The 27,586-nt window shown below is 39.4% G+C and overlaps 1 protein-coding gene and 1 pseudogene across 2 annotated transcripts in view; one reads left to right on the top strand and one right to left on the bottom strand.

Moving 5' to 3' along the window:
- Slco2b1 (solute carrier organic anion transporter family member 2B1) overlaps positions 1–27,586 on the bottom strand; it is a 185,505-nt gene that overhangs the window by 64,195 nt on the left and 93,724 nt on the right. The gene's annotated exons all lie outside the window — the stretch shown is intronic.
- Positions 1,716–7,245, top strand: LOC147828050 (olfactory receptor 2AT4-like; annotated as a pseudogene). The gene is made up of 2 exons (XR_015451483.1): positions 1,716–4,503; positions 5,864–7,245. The product of XR_015451483.1 is annotated as an olfactory receptor 2AT4-like (transcript).

Below are 27,586 nucleotides of genomic sequence, written 5' to 3'. Positions count from 1 at the left end.
TGGGTGGTCCCTTTGAGCCTGTTTCCTCATCTGTCAAGTGATGATACCAATCATTGCTCAGTAGGCACAAAAGCCCCGTAGACCATAAAGTCTCAGCTCCCAGAGAGGACTATTAATCTTGTTGTTCTGTCAGAAAAGCCCAGTGATAGCTCCTAATAAGTCACCTGGGAGCTCCCCAAAAATGTTATTCCAGACAGTAGAAGGGATCTCTGTGGGCCAAGGCCCTGGTGGACTAGGGGTGGGTAGAACATGGGGGTTTAATGGAGCCAGGGTCAGCCTCAAGCTGGGCCTGTCCCAAGGAGGCAGCCCTGGATGCAGACAGGAAGGGACAGCTTCCTGGGTTGAACAGCCAAGCAGGACACACAACAGAGGCCTGGAGCAAGACGGCTGAAGGTGAGATGTCCAGAGCTAATCATGGTACAAGGAGGCCCTGGCTGTGGGACTTTGGCACTTCTCGCATGATGGGATCTTTGGAGCTTGTGTATGGCTTCTAGTATAATTCTGTCACCAAATCTCTATGTGACCTTGACTTACTCCAGTCTCTGAGTCATTTTATTTGGAAAAATGGAGTTGAGAGGAAATGATGATTGGATAACATTGTTTTCTTTTAAGAAAACTTCTGGCTCTCGTGTTCTGGGAATACCCAACAAAACCTGCCCTTACATGATGTCTTAGTTATTTTTCTCATTGCTGAGATAAAATACCCAAGACTCACACATTAAAGGAGGAAAGATTTATTTCAGCTCACAGTTCGTAGAGATTTCAGTCCATAGTCAGCTGGTTCCAAGGCAGGGTGGCATGGCACAGGGACATGGCAGAGGAGAAACAGTTTATGGTGTGTCAGGCAGAAGGCAGCAAGCAGCAGCAGCATGCCTGCCTTCTTTCTGTCCCTTTATATTCCATCCAGGTTACAAACCTATTGATTAGTGCCACCCATACCCAGGATCAGGCTTCCATTACCCATACCCTTAATCCCAGTATCACACTTTAACCCACAGTCGCATACCCTAATCCAGCCCCCTTTGAAACTCTCTACCTATGACGACATTCTGGTTTTGGGAGACATCTAAACTTTTTTTTTTTTTTTGGTACCGGGGATCAAACTCGGGACTTTGTGCTTGCAAGGCAGGCGTCGGAACCACTGAGCTAAATCCCCCACCCAGGACATCTAGATATAAGGAATAACACATGCTTCCAGGCAGTGGTGGGAACAACTCAGAATTACAGCAACTTTCAGAGAACTGTGGTTTGTATTCATTTAGATGCTGAAAGAAAAAAAATTTCTGCTGATTGGTCTATCAAGAGAAAAAGTTCAATTTAACTCATGTTAACCCTTTTGTTCATTAATTAATTTATCTCAAAATACTTAGGGAGAGTTTATTATGAGCCAGACAGCAAATATAGAACATTTATTCTCTGAAGGTGAAGCCTGACTGCCAGAATATTTTTTTCATGAAAAAATGCCCAGTCTATTTCTTCCAAAGTCATTTCTTGGAAACATCCTTTTCCTAGCCATTTAGAATCTCTGGTCAGCGCCCAGTCCATCTGAAACTGTTTTAAAAATGCCCTCAGAACAAAACAGAAATTTATAGTTATCTCTGATACCAGCCTAAGAGATGGAGAGAGGAAAACAAAACCTTTGGCCTAATCCCCCCACCCCTCTCCCAGTGGAAACCAGAGCTTCCAAGTTCTCTAGGTAGCCTGGCTTGGTGGAAAGGGCTAAGTTCATAACCGGGAAGCTTGGTTTCCAGGACTAACTCTGACAAAAACTTGCTGTTGAAGGGGTGGTGACACCTCTCCTTCCCCCATCCCAGTCTGATTTCTTCACATGGATGCAGCTATCTGTGGGCCACTTCCACTCTTATGTAGACTGTGACATAGGAAAGCTTTTGTAGGGAGAGGGGGAAGCTGGAGGTGGTATTGGGAAACCCTGGCAGAACTGCACAAGAAGTCACTGGCATGAAGGGGCAGTGATCTAGAGGGCAACATCACCTGGCCCTGGATAGCTGAGTCAGAAGGACAAGCCCAAGCAGCTCAGTTCTGTGGGTTGAAAATCTCATTTTGGAGGTCTTGGGCTGCCCAGAATGACCAGTGTCTTAGTCCATTTTCTGTTGCTATAACTGAACACTGCGGATTGGATAATTTATAAAGAACAAAGGCTTAGCCAACACACGGTTCTGAAAGCCCAAGAGCATGGTGGCATTTGCTTGGCATTTGATGAGGGCTTTCCTGCTGGGTCATGACAAGATAGAGGGAATCAAATTCTGAGACTTGTCAATTTAGAGAAGCTTGCTGATTTGGTTCTCTCATTTTTTCCATGGTACTAGGAATTGAACCCTGGGCTATAACACTCAGATACATTCCCAGCTCTTTTTATTTATTTATTTTTATATTTTGAGACAGGATCTCACTGAGTCACTAAGTTACCTGGCTGGGTTTGAATTTATAACCCTCCTGCCTCAGCCTCCCACACTCCTGAGATTACAGGCTTGAGTGACCACATATAACTTCCTGGCCTCCTCTTACGAATCCCACTAATGCAAGCATAAGGGTCCTATCTTTATAACATCGTCTATTCCGAATTACTTCCCAAAGGCCCCACCCACCTCCAAATACCATCAACATATGACTTTGGGGATTAAGCCTCAACATGAATTTTGGAAGGGACAAATAGCCACACTAAGGTACTCAATAACATTTATTTTGGTGGCAATGAAGATTAAACCCAAAGCCTTGTGCATACAAGGCAAGGACTCTACCACTGACCTACACCTCAGCCCCTTATGTGTCTTCAGCAGCCTCTGGGCAGAATTACTCTCAGCAGCTCTTGATCTTCTCTCACAATACTGGTTCCTTAATTTGTCAGCTCTCTGTGGCACCCACTGACTTAGAGGCCAAGGAAGGCGGCTTCAGGGCAGTGGGCATGAAGCGGCTCAACAATGACACCTGCTGAGCTGCAGCAGCCAGGAAGAGAGAAGATGTGCAGGTTGGAATGGAAGTACAGACAGTTTTTGTTCAGGACCGAGTCCCCTTCCTACAACTAAGAAATGGTCAAAGAAAACTCCAACTTGATGACTTTGCTTTTATTTGCATAACTCACATGCAGTACTCTAATGTATAACAGAACATAAAATTATACTACACTACTGTACTGTACAGTACAACTGGCAAAAATTATGGTACTGTACTGTAGAAGAAGCCACCATAAGGCCACACTGCTGCTCACATTTCTGCATCATAAGTCCAAGTGTGGGCTGTAAGTCTGAGCAGCTGGTTGTAAGTTCAAACAGCGTATCTCAGTCATAAGTCTGAACAGTCGTTAAATATGTAGGTTGTTAAACAAGGAATATCTGTAACCTGAAATACGTTTTTTCCTCATGCGAAAATGGAATCCAACCTGGAGTCCATCAAAGGAAAGGACTCATTCTATCAAAAACATATAGTATACTGGGCTTGGTGGCACACGTCTGTGATCCCAGCACTCAGGAAGCTGAGGCAGAAAGATCGCTGTGAGTTCGAGGCCAGCCTAGGCTATATAGTGAGTTCAGGGGCAGCCTGAACTACAAAGGGAGAGACTCTGGCTCAAAAAAACCACCACCAACAGAAAAAAAACCCACAAAACATATAGTATGGCTTCAATGCACATCCATTTAGCTATAAATGTCCTAATTTATCATTCTTTATGGCTGAGTAGTACTCCATTTTATTAAAAAATTCCACATTTTCTTTATCCAGTCTCCAGTTGATGGGCACTTGGGCTGTTTCCAAGTTTTAGCTATTACAAATTGTGCTGCTATGAACATGTGTGCACATATATCACTGTGGTATGATTCTTTTAATTCTTTTGGGAAGATACCCAGCAGGGCAATAGCTGGGTCAAATGGGACCTCTATTCTTTTTTTTTTTTTGTACTGGGGATCAAATTCGGAACCTTGCACTTGCAAGGCAGGTGGCTAAACCACTGAGCTAAATCCCCGGCCCTGGGACCTCTACACTTAAGTGAAATAAATAGGACACACATGTGTAAATACTGAATAGTTTCTGTGGTGTGAGAAACTGAAAGTGTAAATAAGGACTAAATGTATAATAGGTCATGTGAAATAGGAAGAAAAGGGGCAAATGGGAAGGGGAAGTGGGAGGGAAGGGGAAAGGAAAGAAGGGAAAGGAATAAACATGAGAAAAGGAAAAAAATGGAAACAAAGTCTTTGCAAATAGGGAGGGGTTGAGGGGTTAAAGGGAGGGCAGGGGGATGGGGAAAATAATAAGAACCAAGAGAGATTATGTAAAGGTACAAATTCCCAATTTTGAATGTCATCATATTGTATACCTACAATGTATCAATGAAATCAATGAATAAAAATACGTATAGTAATACAAGGTCTCTGTCCTCCTAGGGTGCCCAACAATCTGGGAAACTGAATGACTTTCTGTGCTAAAGCCAGGATAGTTCTGGGCAAACCAGGATGGCCGTTTACTGTTGGATATGACGAAAAGGATACAAAGGTAGGTTGCAAGACACTCAACTGGCCTGATACAGATGCAAAGAGCCCCAGCAAGGCATACAGAAAGGGAAGCCATTCCTGGATTAGGAAGGCAGTATTTTGTAGGGCTCTCTGGAGGAAGTAGCTAAAGATAAAGATAGCATAGAAAGGGTTGGAAATGCAGAGACAAAGACAATGGTGCTGAGTGAGACACAGCATCCTGTCAGTATGAGGGAGAGAAGAATGGAGTAGGGCACAGAAGAGGAATGGAATCCAGAGCAGTTCCTCACTCTTCCCTCAAAGCATCTTTCACTTCCGTAGAGGTCGAGAGTTCCAAGTCTTTGTCAGAAGGCCAGTTCTCCAGGCCCAGAGGTACCTACCTGGTCAAGAGAACATCAGAATAAACTACCAAGAGTTTCTATTCCAGGGGCTCAACTTCACTCACTCCCAACTAGTGATTCTGTTGTCTCTCTAAGTTAAACAGGCTCATGCAGAAATCATGTGGAGAAGCTTAGAGGTGATGGGCTTGTATCAAATGAATGCTGTCAGGATTCTAGTGTGGCAGTGGGCAGAACCTGGGGAGTGGCTCATCACTACCTCTTCACTCAAATGTTCCTTCACTTGTAGCAGCAGGTGTGAGGCCAAAACATCAGATTCCCTTAAAGGAGCTGTTTGAACTAATAAAGGAGCTTCTGGACTTTGCAGTTAGCATTTGAACATTTCAGTAGATGCTTCTCAGGTCTTTTTCTCTCAGATAGCTTACACTTGCCCTCCTACCTTGCAGTCTTATTGCTGTGGTTTACTCATGTTAGTTTGTTTGTTTGTTTATTTATTTATTTATTTATTAGAGAATCAATAGATCTAGGGTCAGAAAGTTGCCTAAAGGCTTTTAATCTGGCTCCCATCCAAGTATTCAACCTCCTCTGTGGCATTCCAGCCAAAAAGACTCCAGAATTGTACACCTGTGGTTACATGAAATTCCTTGATTTTTTAAGTCTGTCTTTTGCATTATGAGATAGATCTGATTGAAGGAAACTTCCATAGTATGTGAGCCTGAACTCTGGGTCCCTAAACTTGCTGTCAGTGGACCCAGGTCTTTGTAAAGTATGACCCCTTCCCTTCCGCAGCCCTTTAGGTGCTTGTGTCTTCCTCTGTCACACACACACAAACACCCCCCCCCACACACACACAACCAGCTCTTTCAACCATTGTTATTAGACACCTCACAATTCAAGGCATCTTAATTGTGCAGTAAAATGTTATTCTTTTATTTTGTTATGGAATTTTAATTTTTCATAAAAAGAAAATGTTGAGATTGAGATCCATAGTTGGAAAGAAAAATATACATTCTAGTTATACATTCTGATTCCTCTGGTTTCCAGATGTGCACTGATATTCCCAATGTCCATCGGTAGACATCTAGCTCTGGCCAACCATGAAAGGCATAACCTATAACAGGTAAAAGGACCCCTCTAACCAACTCTACTTGGTGGGCATCCCTTTCTATGACTCTTCTTCCTTTCTTTTTTCTTTTTTCAATTTTCTTCTTAATCTACCTGCTCATTCTGGTGAGTAATACCCCTATCCCAGTGGCAGTGGTGTCAGTGCCCAGCCTGTACAAGCCCGTGTACTTCTCCCTAATTAACTTCTCATCCCTGGACATCCTTTTCATCAAAACCCCTGCCCCGAGATGCTGTTCCTAATCTTTCATGGGGGCTACTTCTCACTTCCCTGCTTGCTTCCACAGATGTACTCGGTCCAGTTTCTCCTGCTCTGAAGCCTTCATCCTGGTGGTTATGGTCTGTGACCACTATGTAGCCATCTGCCACCCACTGTGGCCAGTGCCTGGTTTTGTATCTTCTTGCCCACTGGGCAGTGGTACTGGTTTCCCAGATGGCATTTGGTGACATCGTTCATATGTACCACTGCTTCTGTGACCACCCAACTATGGTCTGAGCCTCCTGCTCTGACACCAGCCCCTAGACCCTCATGGACTTCTGCATTGCCACGGTGGTGTCCTTTCACCCTCTCCTTCTGGTGCTTCTCTCCTACACCCACATCCTGATCTCAGTGCTTCATGTCAGCTTCTGAGAAAGATGTTCAAAAGCCCTTTCCACTCACACCTCCCACACCTTGATGGTGGGCACCTGCTATATCTTGAATCTTAAATGTTAAAGGTTTGGCCCCCAAGTGTGGCCCTTCTTTAGTACCCGACTTGTGATATAAGCAGTTTGCTTCAACATACACACCTGCTATGATGTTCTGTCTTTGCCAGAGGCAAAGTAATGAGGCTACTCAATCTTGGACTTTCAAACCCTGAGCCAAAATAAATCTTTTCTCTTTATAAGTTAATTGCCCCCAGGAATTTCATTATAGTAACAGGAAGCGGACTAATATAGCTCCTACTATTCATCCATTGCCATAGCCAATGTGGCCTCTAGAGCTGACCTGCTGAGAGTGGTGTTTGCCATTCCCACAGCTGTTTTCAGCTCTGTCATCTACATGCTGAGGAGCAAGGATGTCAAGGTGGCCATGACCAAAATGGCACGGCCCCAGGACCCAGAACACTTTGAGGCCCCTTGATCCTTAGATGTCGCTAGTTCTGCTCCAGTATACCAGTTAACTAAACTCAGAGGTACCATCAACAAGATTTGTAAGTATATTTTTAACTGGCAAATAATAATTGAATACATTTATGGAGTACAGGGTGACATTTCAAAACAGGTAAAAAAATGTGTAATCAGGGTAATTGGCACGTTCATCATTGCATACATCATTTCTTTGTGTTAGAACATTCAAAATGTCCTGCTAGCTATTTTGAAATAAGCAACTGATTTTTGTCAAACATAATTATTCTACTGTGCTATAAAACATTAGAGTGTATTTTTCCTTTCCAAATGCACTCTTATACCTGTTAGCCATCCTTTGTCATTCTCCCGCCTCAAAAGTTTTTTGAATGAGTTATAGCAGTACCAAAAATATACTGATATGACTTGCACATTTATTAACTGTAGGTTAGGTTATTAAATAAACGCTTCTGTGGAAAGAAATAGAAATATTAGATAAAATATAAGGAGAATCTCCTTAAAAACATTGAGAAATATCAATATAATAAGGCTAAAGTCGTAAGGTAAGGGTGGAGACAAGGTAAGTTGTTAAGATATAGACATATGGACCAAGCAAACAGAGTACATAGCTCAGAAAAAAACTCTCTAGCATATAAATAATTTATAAATGCAGGAATGACACTGTAGATCATTATGGAAGATGGGCATTATGGTATTGGACTGTCTGGTATCCACATGTCGAAAAATGGAATTTGCCATTTTAACTCAAGGAAACACCAAAAGCAATCTCATTAAACAGCTGAATTTATAAATCAACACTGTAAAACTATATAGGAGATGATAATTCAGTTTTGCTTGTTTTGATCTTGGGGTGGGAAAATATTTCTTAAACATGATTAAAACTCTAAATCTATAGAAAAAATAGATAACATTGACAGCTTTGTAGAGTCTCTGTTCATCAAAAGACAGCAAAAAGAGACAAGGTACAGATTGAGAGAAGAGTTATTTGCAATGGATGTAGCCAACTAAAGGATTCAGGACTCAGAGCCAGCACATGTAATTACTTGAAATCAGTAAAAAAAAAGAGGCCATTAGAAAAATGAGCAAAATGTTTTGCAAGAAAAAAATACAAATATCCAGTAAATATAAGAAACAGTGTCAACCTCTTTAGTAAGAGAAATGCAAATTGCAACAACGAACAGACACCACTAGACACTGATGAGCTAAAATGGGAAAGTCTGACAATACCAAGTTGAGGATGTGGGGCAACAGGAGCTCTCACACATTGATAGTGGGAGTGTTTGCTAGTACAGCTACTTTGGGAAACACTTTACATTATAGAATTGAAGGCCTGTCCTCTGCAATCCAGCATAACTGCATTTCTTTAATTTGTGAAATGTTCAGAAAATGTACCACTATACACCAATTAAAAATGAAGAAATTACATATACCTGTAAGAGTACAGAGAAATCTCAGACAGTGTTGAGCAAAACAATTAAAATTCAATATGGTATAATATGAGTCCAGTTATATAAAGTTTAAAAACCAGCAAAACTAAACTGTATTTTTATCAGTGCACACAGAGGTCATAAACTGTGAAAGAATATTCATAATAAAAATCAGAATCATGGTCTACTTCTGCAGAGGAACAGGATTGTAACTGGTGAGAGGCACCAGGGGCTTGTGAGTTTTGTCAACATTTTCTTCTCCCCTGAATGATGGTGACATGGGGTTTGCTCTAAAATAAAACTGCACAGTCATAGGTTTCTAACAGGAACAAGTTCTGAGAAAGGTATCATTATGTGATTTTGTCACTGTGTGTACTGATGAACGTAGATGATATAGCCTAACACATCTAGCTATATGAAACATATTTCTCCTAGATATAAGATGAACAAAACAGTGTGAGATTAAATCAATCAAAAGAGAAGACAAAGCCATCAAGAAACTTGGTAAACACAGTATAAATGGGGCAATTTCCAGCATAACGTGAAATACTATTTACAGAAAAAACATTTACAAGTACAAGTAACCTCTAAAATAATGATAAAATATAGTTTGTACAGAAAACCCTATACCCAAGATCCCTATACACAATGGAGTGTTGTTATTATTGTTAAGCATTTGCACATAATTGTATGTGCCATATACATTTATATGACTGGCAGTGCAAGAGGTCTGTTTATACCAGCATCACCACATACAACATCATCAGGCAAAAGGAATTTTCTGGCTCCATTACAATATTATATGCCTCATGTATTACTGCTATGTAGGCAGGCTGCCACTGACTGAAATGTCATTCAGTGACATATGGCTACATTGTATGCATATTTTTGTTCTGCATGAGCCCTGTATTTTGCAACAAGCTCTCCCAAGACACTGCTGCATTGGAAAGAGGCCAAGAGGAGTTCTCAACATTTGGTCCAGGTCTTCTTGGGGGTAGAGAGGACAGTGCTGCTCTTTACAGTAGGCATCAAGCTGCTCAGGATCATTTCCCCATGAATTCACCCATAAGCAGCCTTTGCTCAGCTTTTGGGAGATGCCAGACCATACAGGAAGAGCAAGAGACAATCACTGGCCTCAGGATGCTCCCAGTCCAGTGAGAGAGACAGTCATGGGCACAGTTTAGCATGGTAGGTGCTGTTGCTGAGGGAAATAGCCTGTTATGAAAAGTTTCTCCTGGTAACAGTCAGGAAGGCAGAGTGCAGACACAGAGGCAGGCAGGAGTGTGGATGTGAGACAGCAACCTGAGGGAGTTGTCTCTTGCTTGGTGGGAGCAACATGAGAAGAGAATTGGTGCACCAAGGGGAGAGACATCATCTAGAAGAGGAGATAAGGACACAGAGCAGGGGCGTGAAGGATGACTGCTTAGAAGTGAGGGCCAATTAGTTAGGTCTGTTGCCTGAGGAGACCTCTTACATTAAACTCAGATGAGGCACATGAATATCAGGAAAACATTTTCTCAAAATTGACCTTATTTTTACCTTTAGAATTCAGTACTCATCCTGAGTCAGGGATGTCTGACTAATGGTCCTAATATTTTCTCCCCAGTGGGGATTTTTTAAAAAAATCGAACATAAGCCAATTTGCTTTACGGATATCATTGATCTGATTTTTTTTCCTATTCACTTCTCTGTCCTCCTAAGTGGCTATCTATACTTCTTGGGAAGAAAATAAAACTATCAGCTAAATTAAGCAGGATATTGTTTACATATTAAGTACAAATGTTATGAACCTACTATATTTTATATCTCAGTTTGGCCAGGAGGGGTAAGAAGAAGAAAGATAAAATGTTCTTATCTGTCTTCATGACTATTCTACAGAGATTAAAATCGCATAGGAGAGACCATTCAATGGGTAGACAACAATCTCTTCAACAATTGGTGCCGGTGAGCCAGAAAATGATTTCTGAGCAACAAAGGTCTTTCCTGCGACTAGCTGACCTAACTGACAAGGAGCCACCCCCAGCTCATGCCCCCTCCCCCACCTAACACATGTCCTCCTTCATTGTCCTTTGTTCTCTGTAGTGTACGTATCCAGTGTACTTTTCTATCAAATCATGTAAACTAAATGTAATTTCCTAAATGCCTTGAACTGATGATAAATGCCTTGCTTCTGTATCCCCACTCTCCCTTCCCTTAACCCGTATAAACCCTGTTCACTGCCAGATCCAGGCTAATCACTTTGTGGAGAAACCCCCCAATCAGTCTGCCAGTGTAATAAACTTGCCTCCAGTCTCCAGGTGCATTCTCGATACTTCTTGGCCTGATCTTGCTATACCACTAAGAGATGCCACACTGGACTATAAGTTTGCCATTATGCCGGGGCTATTAAATTTCCACATTCAAAACAATTAAATTTGACCACTACTTAACATCATATAACATAACAAAAATAAGATAAAATGGATCAACAACCTGAACATAACAGCTAAAACTATAAAACTCTTAGCCGAAAATTTAAATAAATCTTCCTAATATTGGATTTGGTGATGGATTCATAGCTGTGACATCAGGGCAAGAGCAACACAAGAATAAATTGATAAATCAGACTTCATCAAAGTTCAAAATTTTGTATCAAATAGTGAATCAAAGGAAGGATACAAAGAAAATGAAAAAACTCTTAATAGGAGAAAATATTTGCAAATAACATATAAAGGTCTAGTACACAGGATATAGAGATCTTACAACTTAACAAAAACACAAATTTAAATGGGTAAAGAACTTGAATAGATATTTCCCTGAAGAATAAATATATATATGCACAAATGTTATGTATATACATCATGTTATGAATATATACATATCTTGTTATGAATATATACATATCCTGCCCTTCTGCCTCTTTGCCCGCATGCTATATCACACCACACAAGGAGGAAGAGGAGGGGCCTGTCTGCTCATCCTACTCACCCTGCCTCTAGGGTCAAACAACCAATTCTTACCTGGAGAATTGGCTTGGTCCTCTACAGCACAGGGCAGAAGAGGTGACTGCCAAATGACCAGCCTGATTAAGGATGAGACCAACAGCCAGGAGGAGAGTTTGATTCCAGGACTGAAGTGTTACCCTACCACAGAGACCAGGTGAGTGACAGCCATAGAAGACAGACTCAGTATATGTGCTGCCAAAGCAAGCACAGAAGACAGCCTCAGAAAAGATAGGGTTTGACATAGATCCCCTGAGATCCTCCGAGAAGCTCGAGCTCAGACCAGGAAGGTCACAAGGCCTGCATTTTGTGGTGGGAGTCAGGTTTGATGGGTGTAAGCTTCAGAAGGGGCTGGATCTGAAGGTGGTAGCGTTACAGTGAAGTGTGACAGCTCAGTGTTACAGCCAAGTATTACAGCTCTGTGTTATAGCCAAGAGTTACAGCTATCTGAAGATCTCTAGAGGTGAAGAAACCAAAAGTGGCACTTGGAGAGATGGAGGGAACCAAGTTTTATTATGCCAGTGGGCTCAGAAGAGTTTGTACTCTGAAGTCTGAGCCCCAAACAGAATTGGAAGCAACCTTATATAGAGATCTATGCGGTAGGGAGGTGGCCCCATGTACCTGGTGAGCACACTCACAGAAGCGGAAGCGTGGAGGTAGCAGAATATCTTGAAACATCAGGTAAGAACATCCTGCAGGTCAAACAGTTACATTGCTTAAACAGAACATCTTGAAAGATTGGATAGGAACATTGTATAGCTCAAACAGTTACATTGCTTGAACAGAACATCTTATGGCAAAAAAACATCCGGGTGGGGGGCTTGGCAACAGACAAAGGCCTGCCCTGTTGTACATTATTTCCTTATCAATAGCATTGAGTCCAGTGGTCTACTTCAGCTCCTTCATTGCTGCCTACATCCAGTAGAGACCATCTGGATTGCCTAATAAAATCATAGATCTCTGGTTGGGTTAAGGGCAGTTCATGAGTGGTTTTTAGGGTTTGTCAGTGTCCAGTTTATATTTGACACTATTATCATTGCTGACTTTACTACTATAGCCAAGGTAACATAATTATTGCTGTCTGTTGCTTTTTTATTTTTATTTTTTTTTGGTATGCCACTATCTGGATTGTCTGGGAGTCATATACAATACTCTGGCCCGTTCATGAAGAACCAAGTACGAGGTTTACTAAGCTGCAATCTCCCATCCCAAAATAAACAGAGGTAGCTGAATCCTGGGACAAAAGCAAAGGCCAGTAGTTAGCCATGCCCAGAGGAAATATCTGCAACAAAGCTACCCACTATAATCCAGCAGCAGATGCCAGAAAATAAAACAATCAAAAAATAAAAACATGAGAAGAAAAGCAACAAAATGCCTCCACCATCTCCCAAATTTCTGAAAGCCAATACGGGGGGCATTGAGGGGGAGGAAATCAAAAGCCACACAGCAGAAATGGAAAGGATGTCAGTGGAGGTAACAAAACAGATCAATAAGGGGCTTGGTGAATTCAAAGAAGATACAACTAAGCAAATAATAATCCTAATGAAACAAATGAACAGCAAGTCAAGAAAAAACACTAATAAAAATCTAGTGAAGCTAAAGAAAGAGATGTAAAACATGAATGCCCACCATGGAAAGAATTGGAGTCTGTGAAAAAGTTCCAAACAGAAATCCAGGAGACTGAAAATATGATTGAAAGTATGGGCAGCAGAAGCAACCAATGTGAGGACAGAATCTTGAAGACAGGGCTGTGGCAGGTGATTGATTAAAGACAGACATCTTAAAAACAATAACAGAATTTGAAAAATGAATCCAACATCTGCTAGATGACAAAAAGACTAATCTAAGAGTAATGAGAATTAGTGAAAAATCTAAGGAGAGCACAAAGGGCTTTAAAAAACCTATTTACAGAAGTAACAGCAGAAAACTCTCTAGGCATTGAAAAAGAACTTATTATACAGATAAGACAGAAGCCCAAAATATCCATGATTTGAAAAAAACACTCTGCATCACATCATAACTAAAATATCAGAATCCAACACAAGAACAGAATCTTAAAAACTGTTTGAGAAAAGCAACGAATCATTTATAAATGAAACCCATCAGAATTACAGCAGACTTCTCAACATAAACCTTAAAGGCAAGGATAACTTGTAATGAAGTGTTTCAAGCCCTAAAAGGAAACAATTTCCAACCAAGACTGATATAACCTGCAAAATTATCTTTCAAAAGTAATGGAGAAATAAAATATTTCCAGGATACAAGGTACCTAAAGAAATTCATGACCACCAAAACAATGCTTCAAAAAATTTTCAAGGATATCCTAGAAAGAGATAAAGAAGGTAATAGTGCCAAAAGGTTCGATAGAATGAATGCACCAGGTAGAGCAAGCAATGAAGTAGAAGGGAAAGAAAGGAAACAGTAACAGGAAAATAATACAATGGCAAGAATAAGTTTATACCTATCAGTTTTAACTATCAATGAAAATGGTCTCAATTCATCAATCAAAAGACACAGACTAGCAGAATGGATCAAGAAACAAAATCCAATGGTATACTGTGTACAAGAAATACATTTAACCCAAAAAGGAATGCAAAGACTGAAAATCAAAGGATGGAAAACAATATTCTATGCAAGGGAAGCCTGAAAACAAGCAAGAGTAGCTACTCTATTTTCAGACAAAGTGGACTCTAAGCCAAAGCTGATCAAAATAGGCAAAGAAGGACACTACATATTGGCTAAAGGAACTATTCAACAGGAAGAGGTAACAATTATAAACATATAATGCACCAGCTATGGTGCACCCAATGTCATAAAATAAACACTTCTGGACACAGAAGATCAGATAAACATCAATACAATTATAGTGGAGGAAGCCTCAGTACCCTCCTATCACAAATACACAGATCAACTAAAAAAAAAATCAACAAAGAAATATCAGAGTTGAACCAAACCTTTGAACAAATGGATTTAATAGCTATAAACAGAGTGTTCCAGCCAACAACAACAGAATACACATTCTTTTTGGCAGTACATAGAACTTTCTCCAAAATCGACCACATACTAGCTCATAAAGCACACTTAAGTAAATACAAAAAATCAAAATTTTACCACACACATTATCAGATCATAGTGTAATAAAACTAGAAATAATTGGCAAAAGAAATCACAGAATTTATGCCAATGTATGGAAATTAAATAACACACTCTTGAATAATCAATGGATCACAGAAAAATTAAGGGAGGAAATAAGACAGTTCCTAAAATTAAATGATAATGCCAGTACAACATATGAGAAGTTATGGAACACAATGAAAGGAGTTTTAAGGGGGAAGTTTATAGCTATGAATGCCACATCAGAAAAACAGAATGAGTCCAAATAAATAATCTAATGATGCACTTTACAGTCCTAGAAAAACAAGAACAATCTAAACCCAGAGCTTGTACAAGTAAGGAAATTATTAAGATCAGAGTAGAAATCAATGAAATGAAGACTTTAAAAATACAAAGAATCAATGAATTGAAGATCTGGTTCTGTGAAAGAATAAGACAATATAGACAATATAGCCAATCTTACCAAAAAAAGAAAGAAAATACTAAAATCAATGCAATTAGAAATGAAAAAGATAAAATCACCATGGGCAATGCTGAAATCCAATTTCAGCAAATCAAATTTCAATTAGTTTCTTATATTGATATGAGACTTATAGACTGTAGTGAAACATTGGTTGGCATACACACACACACACACACACACATCAATAAGCTGTACAACATCATCTGTTTAACAACACCATTGATGTTTGATGAAGGTTTCACCAGTTCCCCAGTGAAAAGTAATATGAGTAACATCAAATAACACTCTACATTATTTGTACTTTGTTTATATATTGCTATATTAGCTATGTTCCTCATAGAGTTTCTGTAGTTCAATCTTTTTCAATTAAATCAATATTTGACTACAAAGGCTGAGGTTAAAAGAGACCCTTCAGGTACTATTAAAGACAAAGTCTAAAGATTTGTAATACCCAGTAATGGCTCCTTTTACATATATTTAGACAGGACTTTCCTTTTTAGATATGTTGCCTACTCCTAAACCATTTGTCCTCCCCTAAACCAGTATTCTGAGTTAGATGCATTACCTTTAGTAGGGATTAGGCCACTGAGTAGTATAAGATCAGAATGATAGAAAGAGGACATGGAAATGTTGCCTTTTCATTTATTCAGACATATTTGGAAACAGTACACATAATAGTTAAAAATCTGAATGTATTTCCTTATCCCTACAAGTCACTTAACTTTCTAAACCCCAGTTCCTTCACCTGAAATTAGAAATTATAGTCATATTTAATATGGCTAAGGTCAAGAATTAAATGAGACCAAAAAAAGAATTAAATGAGACAATATTTGTAAAGTTTCAGTACAGAATCTGGCATATAATCAATTTTAAGTAAATGTTTATTATTATTGGAAAGTTTTAATTCTGACCTTCACATCAGGCAAATTACCCAAAATAACACCATGTACATATTTTTAAATAGTATCAACCTCATAGGACTAATGTAAATTTTTGCAGTGATAAACAATATTTTAGGTGCCTAGATATCATTTGAAAAATTTAAAAAATTTCTTTCTTTAATTATCCTCTCCTCTAAGAAACAAAAATCACCAGTTAACTTTTCGCAGATTTTTCTGAAACTTTCCGTATTACTGAAATTAGAAACCAAGAAACATCCTTGGTTTTACTAAGAAATTAATATGCTGCAACTAAAGTGTTAGCAACTACTTCACAAACATGTATGCCCCAAAACTGGAGAACTCAGAAGAAAAGGTGAGATTCTTACATACATATGAATTACCACAACTGACAAGAAAACTTAAAAATCCTGAATAATGCAGTAACAGGCAATGAAATTGAATCAGTAATAAAAAAAATTCCCTACCACCTAAGAAAAGTCCAGGACCTGATGGATTCACTGCTTCTGTTCCTGGATAAGCAGAACCAATATAGTCAAATTGGCTATACTTCCCTAACTGTAATAGATATTTAATGCAATCGCAATCAAAATACCAACAGCATTTCTCACCGATCTAGAGAAAAAAAATCCTAACATTCATGCGGAATCAGAAGAGACACAGAATATGTAAAGCAATACTGGGTAACAAATGCAAAGGAGGCATCATAATCCCAGGTTTACAGTTTTACTACAAAGCTACTGTAATAAAACTAGCATGGCACTGGCACAAAAACAGACATGTGGATTAATGGAACAGAAGAGAAGAAGCAGAAAGAACCCCAGGAACATTCAGCTATTTGATCTTTGACTAAGGAGCCAAAAATATACACCTGAGGAAAGATAGCCTCTTTAATAAATAGTCCTGGGAAAATTGGATGTCCACACAGAGAAGATTGAGTCTAGGCCCATGTATCTCACTAAACTAAAATAAAAATGGATCAAAGATCTAAATGTTAAAACAGAAACATTTAATCTCCTGGAAGGTAAAATAGGTAAAACCCTTGAAGATATAGGCATAGGCAAGGACTTTCTAAAAAGAACCCCAGTTGCACAAGAAATAATGCTGAGAATCAACAGTTGGGACCATATCAAACTAAAAAAAAGCTTCTTCACAGCAAAGGAAACATCCAATAGAGTGAAGAGAATCTACAGGATGGGAAAAAAGATTTTTCCAGTTATTCCTCTGATAGAGGACTGATATCTGAAATATAGAAAGGGATTTAAAGAATTAGACCCCCTCAAAGTGAAAGATCCAATCAAAAAATGTGTAACCAAAATGAATAGGCACTGCTCAGCAGAAGTAGAAACGGCCAATAAATACATCAAAAAATGTTCAGCATCACTGGCCGTTAGGTAAATACAAATTGAAACATTGAGACACCATCTTACTCCAGGAAGAATGGCTATCATCAAGAAATCAAATAACAAACACTGGTGACTATGTGGGAAAAAAAGAACTCTTCTACCTTGTTGATGGGAATATAAACTAGTACATAGTACAGTCACTATGGAAATCAGAGTGGCAAGTTCTCAAAAAACCTAAAAATTCCATTTGACCCAGCTATTCTCCTTCTATGTATCGTCTTGAAAGAGTTAAAGTCATCATATTACAGGGATATGTGCATACTCATGTTATAGCAGCACAACTTATAATAGCTAAATCTTGAAGTGGGCCTTTACGCCCATCAACAGGATAAAGAAAATGTGATATTTATACAAAATTGAACACTACTTTGTCATAAAGGAAGATAAATGAGGTATTCATATAGGTAAGTGGATGTAACTTGAGATCATAATATCAAGTGAAATATTTCAGACATAGAAGCTTAAATATTGCATGGTTTCTCCTATATGAGAAACTCATGTATATATATATCTACATCTACATCTACATCTACATCTACATCATCTACATCTATATCTATGTCTCTATCTATATCTATATACACTGGGAAGTAGAGAGGTCTTTTTCAAGTGGTTGAGGGAATAGGAGATGGAGGGAGCAGGGAAGGGGGAAGGGAGGGGAGGGAAAAGAGATGAAAAAAAGAATTGAAGCAAAAAAAAGAAATGAAAATAGAACTTTTGCTAATGGCAATGGGATCAAAATTTGGAAGGAGCAAGGACAGAGGGGAGGAGTACAGGACAAAAACAAAACAAAAAAAGAATTAAGATCTATTATGCACATGTTCCAACTCCCCACAATAAATGTAATCATGATGTACTGCAAACATGTATTAACAAAAAAAAGCAAACAAGTCGAACAAAAAGATATATACATGGCCAACAAACACATGAAACAAATGTTTGATGTATCATTAGTTATTAGGGAAATGTAAATCAAAACCCAGTAAGTTACCAACTTGAACCACTAGAATTACAACAATTTTTTTTAAAAAATGAGAAATACCAAGGGGTAAGAATGTGGAGAAGATGGAATCTTCATACATTTTTGGAGGAAATGTAAAGTGATTCAGACTCTGAAAAAAAGAGTTTGGTGGTTCTTCAAAAAGTTAAGCACAGAACTGCCAGATGACCCTACACTTCCTTGCCTACACATATACCCCAAAGAACAGAAAGCAGGTATTCAAACAAGTACATGTATGCACATGCCACAGTAGCATAATTCCTGATAACCAGGAGATGGAAGCATTTCAAATGTCCCTAGGTGGATGAATAGATAAACACATTGTGGTTTACACACAACAATTGTGATAAACACAACGGAGCATTATTCAGCCATAAAAGGATATTGATATACGCTACAGCATGGAGAAACCTCAAAAACATCATGCTAAGTGAAAAAAAGCCAGAAACAAAAAGTCATATATTTTGTGATTCTATTATATGTGATATCCAGAATAAATAAAATTGAAAGTCAGTATATGGGTTGATGATTTCCAGAGGTTGGGATGGGGAATTACAGGGAAGAAACTACTTCATGGATGTGTTAGTCAGGTTTCTGTCCCTGTAAGGAGATACCTGAGAGAATTAACTTAGAGGAGAAAGGGTATATTTCGGTTCACAGTTTTGGAGGTCCCAGTCAGCCCTGTTGCTTTGAACCTTTGACAAGGCAGCAGAACATCATGGTGGAAGAGTGTGTGCGGCACAGTAAAACTGCTCACTTCATGGCAAGGAAGTAAAACTGGAAGAGAAAGGGATTAGAACCTCACAATCCCCTCCAAGCACACACCTAGTGATCTGAGGACTTCCACTAGGCCTCATCTCCTAAAGGTACACCACCTCCCAGTAGCACTACCCTGGGGACCAAATCTTTACTTCATGGGCCTTTGGAGGACATTCAACATCCACACCACAGCACTAAGAGGTTTTACTTCAGAGTGATGGACGTATTTTGGAACTAGATAGAAGTGGTTGGTGCACAACATTGTAAATGTATTCAATGCCACTGAATTTTTCATTATAAAATGGTTAATGTTATGTTATAGGAATTTCACTTGAAATAATTTTTTAAGAAATAAAAAAGATGAATTCTAAGTAAATTTGTATAAAATATGTCTAAGCTCAATTCAATGTTGAACTCTAAAACAGACTTCAATTACACATAGTGAAAATACTTAAGTAGTCATTTTGTAGCCATGAAGCTAAGATTCTATTACAATAATGATATTTATCGATGATAGTAAATTTTTCTGTGTATATTCCTTTTGGTGTTTGTGTGTATGTGTGTGTGGGGGGGGGCGGTTGTTGTGCTTGCAAGGCAGGCAGCAGTACCACTGAGCTAAATCCCCAGCCCCGTTTGCTTTGTTTTTTAACACAAAGTCTGGCTAAATAGTTCAGGCTGGCTATGAATTCACAGTGAACATTTTGCCTCAGCCTCCTGAGTGTTGAGATTACAGGCATGTGCCACATCTGACTCTTCTGTTTGTATTCTTAAGGGTAAGTGAAAATGCTTGTATCAAATTCTTATTTTATGCTTTCGGTTTAAATTTCGAATAGCAATAGTTCATGTTATTTCTTATCCTCCCTTTATGTTCTCTTCAAATTATATTCCCAGATTTGTGTTCACTAACATTATTCAGTTTCACTTTATTTACACTTTATTTATTCACACTTTATTTCTAAGCTAGCTTTCTTTTTGTCCTAAACAATATATGGGGTTTTTTTTGTACTTTATTAAATTCTTTTATTGGTACATTGTAGGTATACAACACAATTACATTTCTCATTCGGAATTGTACCTTTACATAACGCATCTTGGTTCTTATTTTTTCCCCATTCCTAGCCCTCCCTTCAACCCCTCCACCCTTCCCTATTTACAAAGACTTTATTTCCATTTCTCATCATTTTTCCTTTCCCTTCTTTACTTTCCCCTGCCCCTCCCACTACCCCTACCCCTTTGGACCTTTTCTTCCTATTTTACATTATCGATTATTCATTCTAATCATTGGTACATTTTAGGTATACAATATAATGACATTCATCATTGGAAATTTGCACCTTTACATAGTCTCTCTTGGTTCTTGTTTTTCATCCTTGCCCAGCCCTCCGTTCAACCCCTCCAGTCCTCCCTATTTACAAAGATTTTGTTCCTATTTTTCCATTTTCTCATATTAATCCCATTCCCTTCTATCCTTTCCCTTAGCCCTCCCACTTCCTTCCCCTTTGCCCCTTTTCTTCCTATTTCACATTACCTATTATACATGTAGTCCCTATTTACACTTTCAGATTCTCACACGAGAGAAACTATTTGGTATTTACACATGTGTGTCCTATTTATTTCACTTAAGAGTATCGCCTCAATGTGCATCCACTTAGCTACAAATGTCTCTAATTTCTCATTTTTTATGGCTGAGTAGTACTCCATTTTATTAAAAAACCCCACATTTTCTTTATCCAGTCTCCAGTTGATGGGCATTTGGGCTGTTTCCAAGTTTTAGCTATTACAAATTGTGCTGCTATGAACATGGGCGCACATATATCACTGTGGTATGATTCTTTTAATTCTTTGGGGAAGATCCCCAGCAGTGGAATAGTGGGGTCAAATGGGACTTCCAGTCCTAGTTCTTTGAGGTATCTCCATACTGATTTCCACAGTGGTTGCACCAGTCTACACTCCCACCAGCAGTGGAGCAGGGTTCCAAACAATATATGGTTTAAGCAACATGTCTACTCTTTCTATGTTATCTTTAAAAGCTCTATCACTGGAGGCTACTTCTAGAATATATGGAAATTAGCCAATATACTCTTAATAAACTGATGGGTCAAAGAAGAAATCACAAAGAAAATTGGAAAATATTTGGAGGAGAGTGAAAAAAATAACAATTTATAAATTTTTGGGATGCATCTAACTTGGTGCTTAGAAAAAAATTTATAGCAGTAAATGCCTATATTAAAAGGAAGAAAAATCTCAAATCAATAACCTAACTTTTCATCTTAGGAAATTAGAAAAGAAAAGCAAACTAAACTCAAACGAACAGTAGGCATAAAAGGATATACATTAGAATAGAAATAAATGAAACAATAGGAAACCAGTAGACAAAAATAAAGCCTAGATGCATTCTTTAAGTACATATATCAACTTTTAGTTAGACTGAACAAGAGAAAAGAGAGATGATCCAATTACTAAGATAAGAAGTGAAAAGAGAGGAGATTATTACTCACATATAGAAATAAATCTAAAAATGTTAAAGGTAGAGACTATCACTCAATATTTGAAACAAAAGGCATAGTCTGTCACCAGCTGTGGAAAATGTGGAGACTGAGGTTTGGTGGGCCTTTAGGGTGGGTGTGTTTAAGGGCTGGTTTGATTCAAGCTGTGGAAGTGTGGTTAGTATAGGAAGAATTTCTCAGTGATTGATTTCAGAAAGGTGCTTACTAGTGCAAAGCTGCCACTGAACAATGAAACAGTTTTTAAAAAGTTCTGAGAATTTTTGCTACCATGGCTATAGAAAAACTAGTCATTTCCTAGAAGTATGAGAATAATTTAATCTCAAAGCTAATACAATAAATTATATTTCATCCCACAATGTTACAATAGTAGGTCTTAGAACGTTGGCTTTTACAAAGAAATCAGCCAACAGTTTTACTCTCCTGATGTCTTAATCACTTTCTTATCACTAGGATAATATCGAACACTTGCAACTTAAGGGAGGAGAGGTTTATTTTGGCTCACAGTTTCAGTGGTCTCAGTCCATAGCTTGCTATCTCCAAGGAAGAAACAGCATCTTACATCATAGCAGTCAGGAAACAGAGTAAGAAGAGAGGAGTCAGAGGTGTATTATGTCCTTTTAACCCACATCCACAGTGACCCACCCCCTTCAACCAGGCCTCACTCCACATGTGAGAACTTTGGGGGACATTTCAGACTTAAACCACAATATTCCACCTCTGGCCCCCAAAAGGTTCATGTCCATCTCATTATGCAAAATGCATAATATCTAAATTCATCTCTAAGAGTTGCCAAAGTCTTAACAGTTCCAGCATGGTTGAAAAGTCCAAGTCCAACGTCTGCTTTGAGATTCATGGCAAACTTTTCTTAACCTGTGAGCTCCTGTAAAAATCACAAAGTAAGTCAAACACACTCAGCGTACAATGGCACAGGGTGAACATTGCCATTCCAAAAGGGAAGAATAGGGGGTACAGACAGAAATTGGACAAAGCAGCACCAAAATCCAGCAGGGCAAATATTAAATCTTATAGCTGTATGTCCAGCACCAAGGACAGGTTGTAGTAAAATGTGAGTTCCAAATGTCTTGGGCAGCTTCATCCCTAGGCCTTGCTGCTTGCAGCCCACATGACCTGGCCTCTGGGTTTATCTCAGCAGACATTCCTCATTCCTGGCACATCCAGCTTCCTGGAGTCTCCATTGTATATTCAGCTTCATTCTCACAGCTTCAATCACTGCCTTCTCATGCATTCCTGTCAGGGACTGTGTTCCTGACATACATTTTTGCCTGGCCTTTCCAACCTTCTGAAATCTTTGTGGAAGCCTCTGTGACCCCATTACTCACATTCAACATGCGTAAAAAACCAGCATCAATGGATGATGCCACGATCAGCTGTGAGTTTGAGCAGAGCCAGGCCTCCTTGGATCATGGCTGCGAAAGCCTCTCAATATCTGGATGGCTGAATTGGGCGGCATATGTCTCTAAGCAGCCTTGAATAAACAGGTGTCCCAAGGACTCTCTTCTCAAATGAAAGATTTATAGTTTTGCACCCTTGATCCTGCAGTGAGTGGGGTCTTACTGATTTCTGAGATACTCTCAAGGCATCTTTCTTCCTGTCCCTGTACAAAGTACTTGGCCTTTTTAAAAATGCTATTTTTTTTCAGCAACTATCCTCTCCTTTGCCCTAACTGTCCAGGCACTTCCTTTCTGGTATAACTGCCAACTTTTCAAATCATTCAAGTCTGCCATTTGCTCCTAATTCTCACTGTAGATCTGGCTAAAAGCCACCAATAGCCACACCAAAGCCTGAATGTTGGGCAACCTTGAAATTTCCTCTACCAGATTAATTTCTCCAGCACCTTAACTTCAATCTCCCTCAATGTCTCAGGACATGAAGAAAATGTAAACAAATTATCTCTAGAACATTCACATGTGACCTCTTGTTTAACGGCCAATGGAGTCATTGTTCCCACCTGAAACTTCCTGAGCCTGGCCTTTACTGTCTATGATCCTATAAGCATTCTAGTCTTCTAAGCTCTGGCCAGAATCACACATCAAACACTGCTTATAATATTCTAGGACTTCTCTAGTTCATATTTCCAAATTCCTGCAAATCAGTTCTAAAGGCTTCTGGACCATATGGTCAGGTATAGTGTCAGCAATGTCCCCACTCTGGGCATCAATTTTCTGTTTTAGTCACTTTCTTATTGCTGGGGCATAATTCTCAACACCTGCAACTAAAAAGAGTAGAGATAATTTTGGCTCACAGTTTCAGTGGATTCATTCCATGGTTGGCTGGCTCCAAGGCAGAAATGGCATGGCAGAATGGCATGGTGGAGGAAAACTGTTTACTGCATGATGGCCAGGATGCAGAGACAAAAAGGAAAAGACATGCACACCATGACCCATCCCTTCCAACAGGTCCCACCTCCAAATAGAGAATTTTGGGGGACATTTTAGACCTAAACTGTAACACCTGTTTTGGCTCATTTTCTTATGTAAAACAAAATAAAATAAGGAATCTAGCTGGGAATGGTGGCACAAGCTTATAATCCCAACACTCTGGGAGGCTGATGCAGGAGAAACACAAATTCATGCCCCACCTAGGCAACTTAGGAACTTAGCAAGAACCTATCTCAAAATAAAAAATTTTTGAAGAGCTGAGGATGTAGCTCAGTACTGGGTTTAATCCTCAGTACTGCAAAATAAAATAACATTACATAAAATAAGTTAAAAATATAAATAAATAAATAAAACTTTAAGATTTAAAAAGGTAACTAAATATTGGTTTTTTGTTGGCATTTTCCTACTTACTACAATTCTGCCAACTGTTGCCCTCCGTGTGGCTTCTTCTGGCCCAGGTACTTAAGTCTTTTTATCAGTTTCAGCCACACATCCCAGAAAGCTTTTAGTTATTCTTGCTGCCAAAAGATGGTTTTTTTAGTGTTTATTAAAGATCTTTGTAGTGTCTGAGACACAGAACAGAGTAAAAGAATCCACTGAACAGTCTGGTAATCCTGCAGGATTCTTTGCTTTTAATTTAATAGTGGTTAGATCTTATTCCTCCCTAAACCCCTTAGTTATTTACTTTCATAAACAGAAGCAAAAACCTACATATATAACTTTATCTCAAGCCAAAAATTCCTCTCTTCTATAAGGAGTAGATATGAAGAGGAGATTGTATACATAGTTCCTGCTTATTATTTTTAAAAATCCAAAGCTATCTATCTTGCCCTATCATGAAGTTCTGAAGATCAAGAAAGGGCTGTCGTCTGTGCTCAGCTGCCAAGGATTTAGCAATCCCACAGTCCTCAGTTGTAAACTGACAGTCAGTAGAGATCTGTTGTGGAAGTCTTTCCTAAGGGCTGAAATGAGTCCCACATGCATGGGTTCCCTCTGGTTCTTGGCGAAAGTAACCAGCTCTGGTGTAAAAGGGTCACTCCAGTCGTTGTAGAGACTCAGTGTCTTCAAAGCCTCTAGGTTTGGGGTTGTGATGGCCCTTGCCCATACCTTGTTTCATTTTCGAATATGATGACTGCTTGGTCCAAAACTTCTACTTCTAAGGATCTATCTCAGAGAAATATTTGGGCACATGTACCCCCAAAGGAGTATAAAAACGATATGAATTAAAATATTGTTCATAACAGCTATAATTGAATACAATTTAATGTCCATAATGGGTAATTATTAGACAAAGTATGTCATATTCATACTATTAAATACCAAACATCACACCAAAAGAATGAAGTAGATCAGACATTATAAAGTTAAAATATGTTATGCAAGTACAAAATAATTCAATTTATTTTAAAAGAAAAACAAAACTACAAGCAACACACACAAATGCTTAGAAAAGTCTGGAAGAAACACACCAAATCAGAAATACCGATTATCTTTGGAGAGGGGGAGGTTGAATGAAGAAAATTTCCACTTTTTATTTCCTAAAGATCTGTACTGATTAAAATATTTTACAGTGAGGGCAAATTTAGTACCTGTGAAATTTTAAAAAAGATTTGTATTAGCAAAAGAGTGACAGAGTCAGGAAGAGAGCACTGGAGCCAAAGTAGAGAATGAGAAACAGAGCAGGAAGGATCTATGACTCTTGCCTTTGTCTTGCCTGGAGTTGGTGCATAGACTTCTACCCTCATATTTCTGCCACAAAACCTTGGCATGTTTCTCAGAGCTCAACAGCAGTCATGAATTCCACTCATGCAACAGAGTTTTAATACTTTGGCTCATTAAAATAATGGCTGTTCCTTGTTGACACTTTAGTAAATGAAAGACCCTCGAATAAGTACCTAACCCTGCCCAGTAACCCTGTGACATAGATAGTGTTGCTATACCCTTTTTATAGGTAAGAAAATGAAGACTCGGTGAGATTCAGGTCTCTCATTAGACCACACACTGCTGAACTACTGAACCAGAATCAGAGTTTTGGTGCAAACCCTAGCTCTGCCACTGTCTACTCATAAGGCTTTGGGGAAGTCACTTCACTTCTCTAGAGCTTAATTTCCTTAAATGTAAACTAGTAGAAACAATGTTAACTCTTGCCTTCCCTGGAGGCCAGTTGAGAAAACAAGAACAAAACTGATTCAGTGGTGATAAAGTTCTTGGTCCCAGGAGACTTGTTAATGATGCTGTTTTTATTGTCAGAAAAGCCCAGGCCAAGCCTCCCATTCCATCCTAGGAAGTTGTTCCCAGATGGCTGGCAGATCTGTGATCCCATTGGAGAGCCAGCTTGATGGGAAGGGCTCCAGCTGGCCTGGCCACAGGGAGATGCATGAGAGTTTAATGGCCCATAGCTTACTACCACCTGGCTCTTCTCACTAAGGCCAAATTTGATGATTCCATAGAAGATGCCTAGATGAACCAGGCTTGCAAGTGAGCTGGGCTGGGGATGGAGTGTGCAGAAGTAGGTAAAGGCTGGGTGAGAGGCAGGCTTGGGGAGGCCGGGGGCATGTAGAGCCATGGCACAGTACCCAGGAGCACATATCTGATGTGTGACTTTCAGGGCCCCAGGATCCATGTCCCTTGTGCACACAGTCTATGTGAGTCAGACACCAAAGCAGGTGGGACCAGCGATGAGCAGTTACCAGCAGGAGGTTGAAGATCTAGCATGAGAGTTTCTTGTGAAGAGGCAAAGCCCGTAACAGTAAGAAACATGGAGATGTTTAATGAGGCATCTGTCACCTGTATGAGAGTCACAGATGGAGGATCTGCCATTCAGAGAGAGAAAGTAGAAGATGGTGGAGCCAGGATGGAAACAAGGTCTTTCTAACTCCAAAGTGGACCTACATTCTGTGTTTTGTACATGCCGTGCTCTTTTTCCAAGGGAACAACACAGTGAGAAAATCACAAGAGAACTGCATGGATTTGGGGGTGGTAGTGAGGTACAATGGCAAAATGATGACAGCAGATCAAGCTTTAGGGAGTTGAGAAATAGGAGAGCTGCTCCTCTCCCTCCTTAGGGGCTTGGGTCTTGAGACATCTATTTCTGACCTCCTCCCTTGGTCAGACAGAGAGGATGCACAAAAATGTTTATTACCCTAGAGGAAATCACCTTTTCTTTTTCTTTTTGGTACTGGGGATCGAACTCAGACCTTGCGCTTGCGAGGCAGGTGGTGGAACCACTGAGCTAAATCCCCAGCCCAGGAAATCACCTTTTCTAAAGCCCTCATTTTATGTATGTGAAAAGTGAGGTTCAGAGACCCAAAGTCATAGCAAGAAAGCAGCAAGTCTGGTCCAGGAGCCAGGACTCTCAGTTACCAGGTGGGGCTCAGACTTCTGCAGCAGATTGGCTGCAAAAATGACCTCTGCTCTCACCTCTCATCAGCAAGGACCTTGGATGAGGGTCTGTCCTCTGACTCTCAACTTCTTTGTGAAAGGGGCATAACCAGCCCCAGCAAGGCTGTGTGACAATAGGAGATGAGGCAGGTAAAGTGCAGCATCGGGTTGGACATTTAGT

Source organism: Heterocephalus glaber, unplaced genomic scaffold (assembly GCF_053883595.1).
Source record: "Heterocephalus glaber isolate CG9 unplaced genomic scaffold, H.glaber_assembly_v1.0 deba00001428, whole genome shotgun sequence".
Taxonomy (NCBI): Eukaryota; Metazoa; Chordata; class Mammalia; order Rodentia; family Bathyergidae; genus Heterocephalus; species Heterocephalus glaber.
This window is presented reverse-complemented; position numbering and strand designations above follow the sequence as displayed.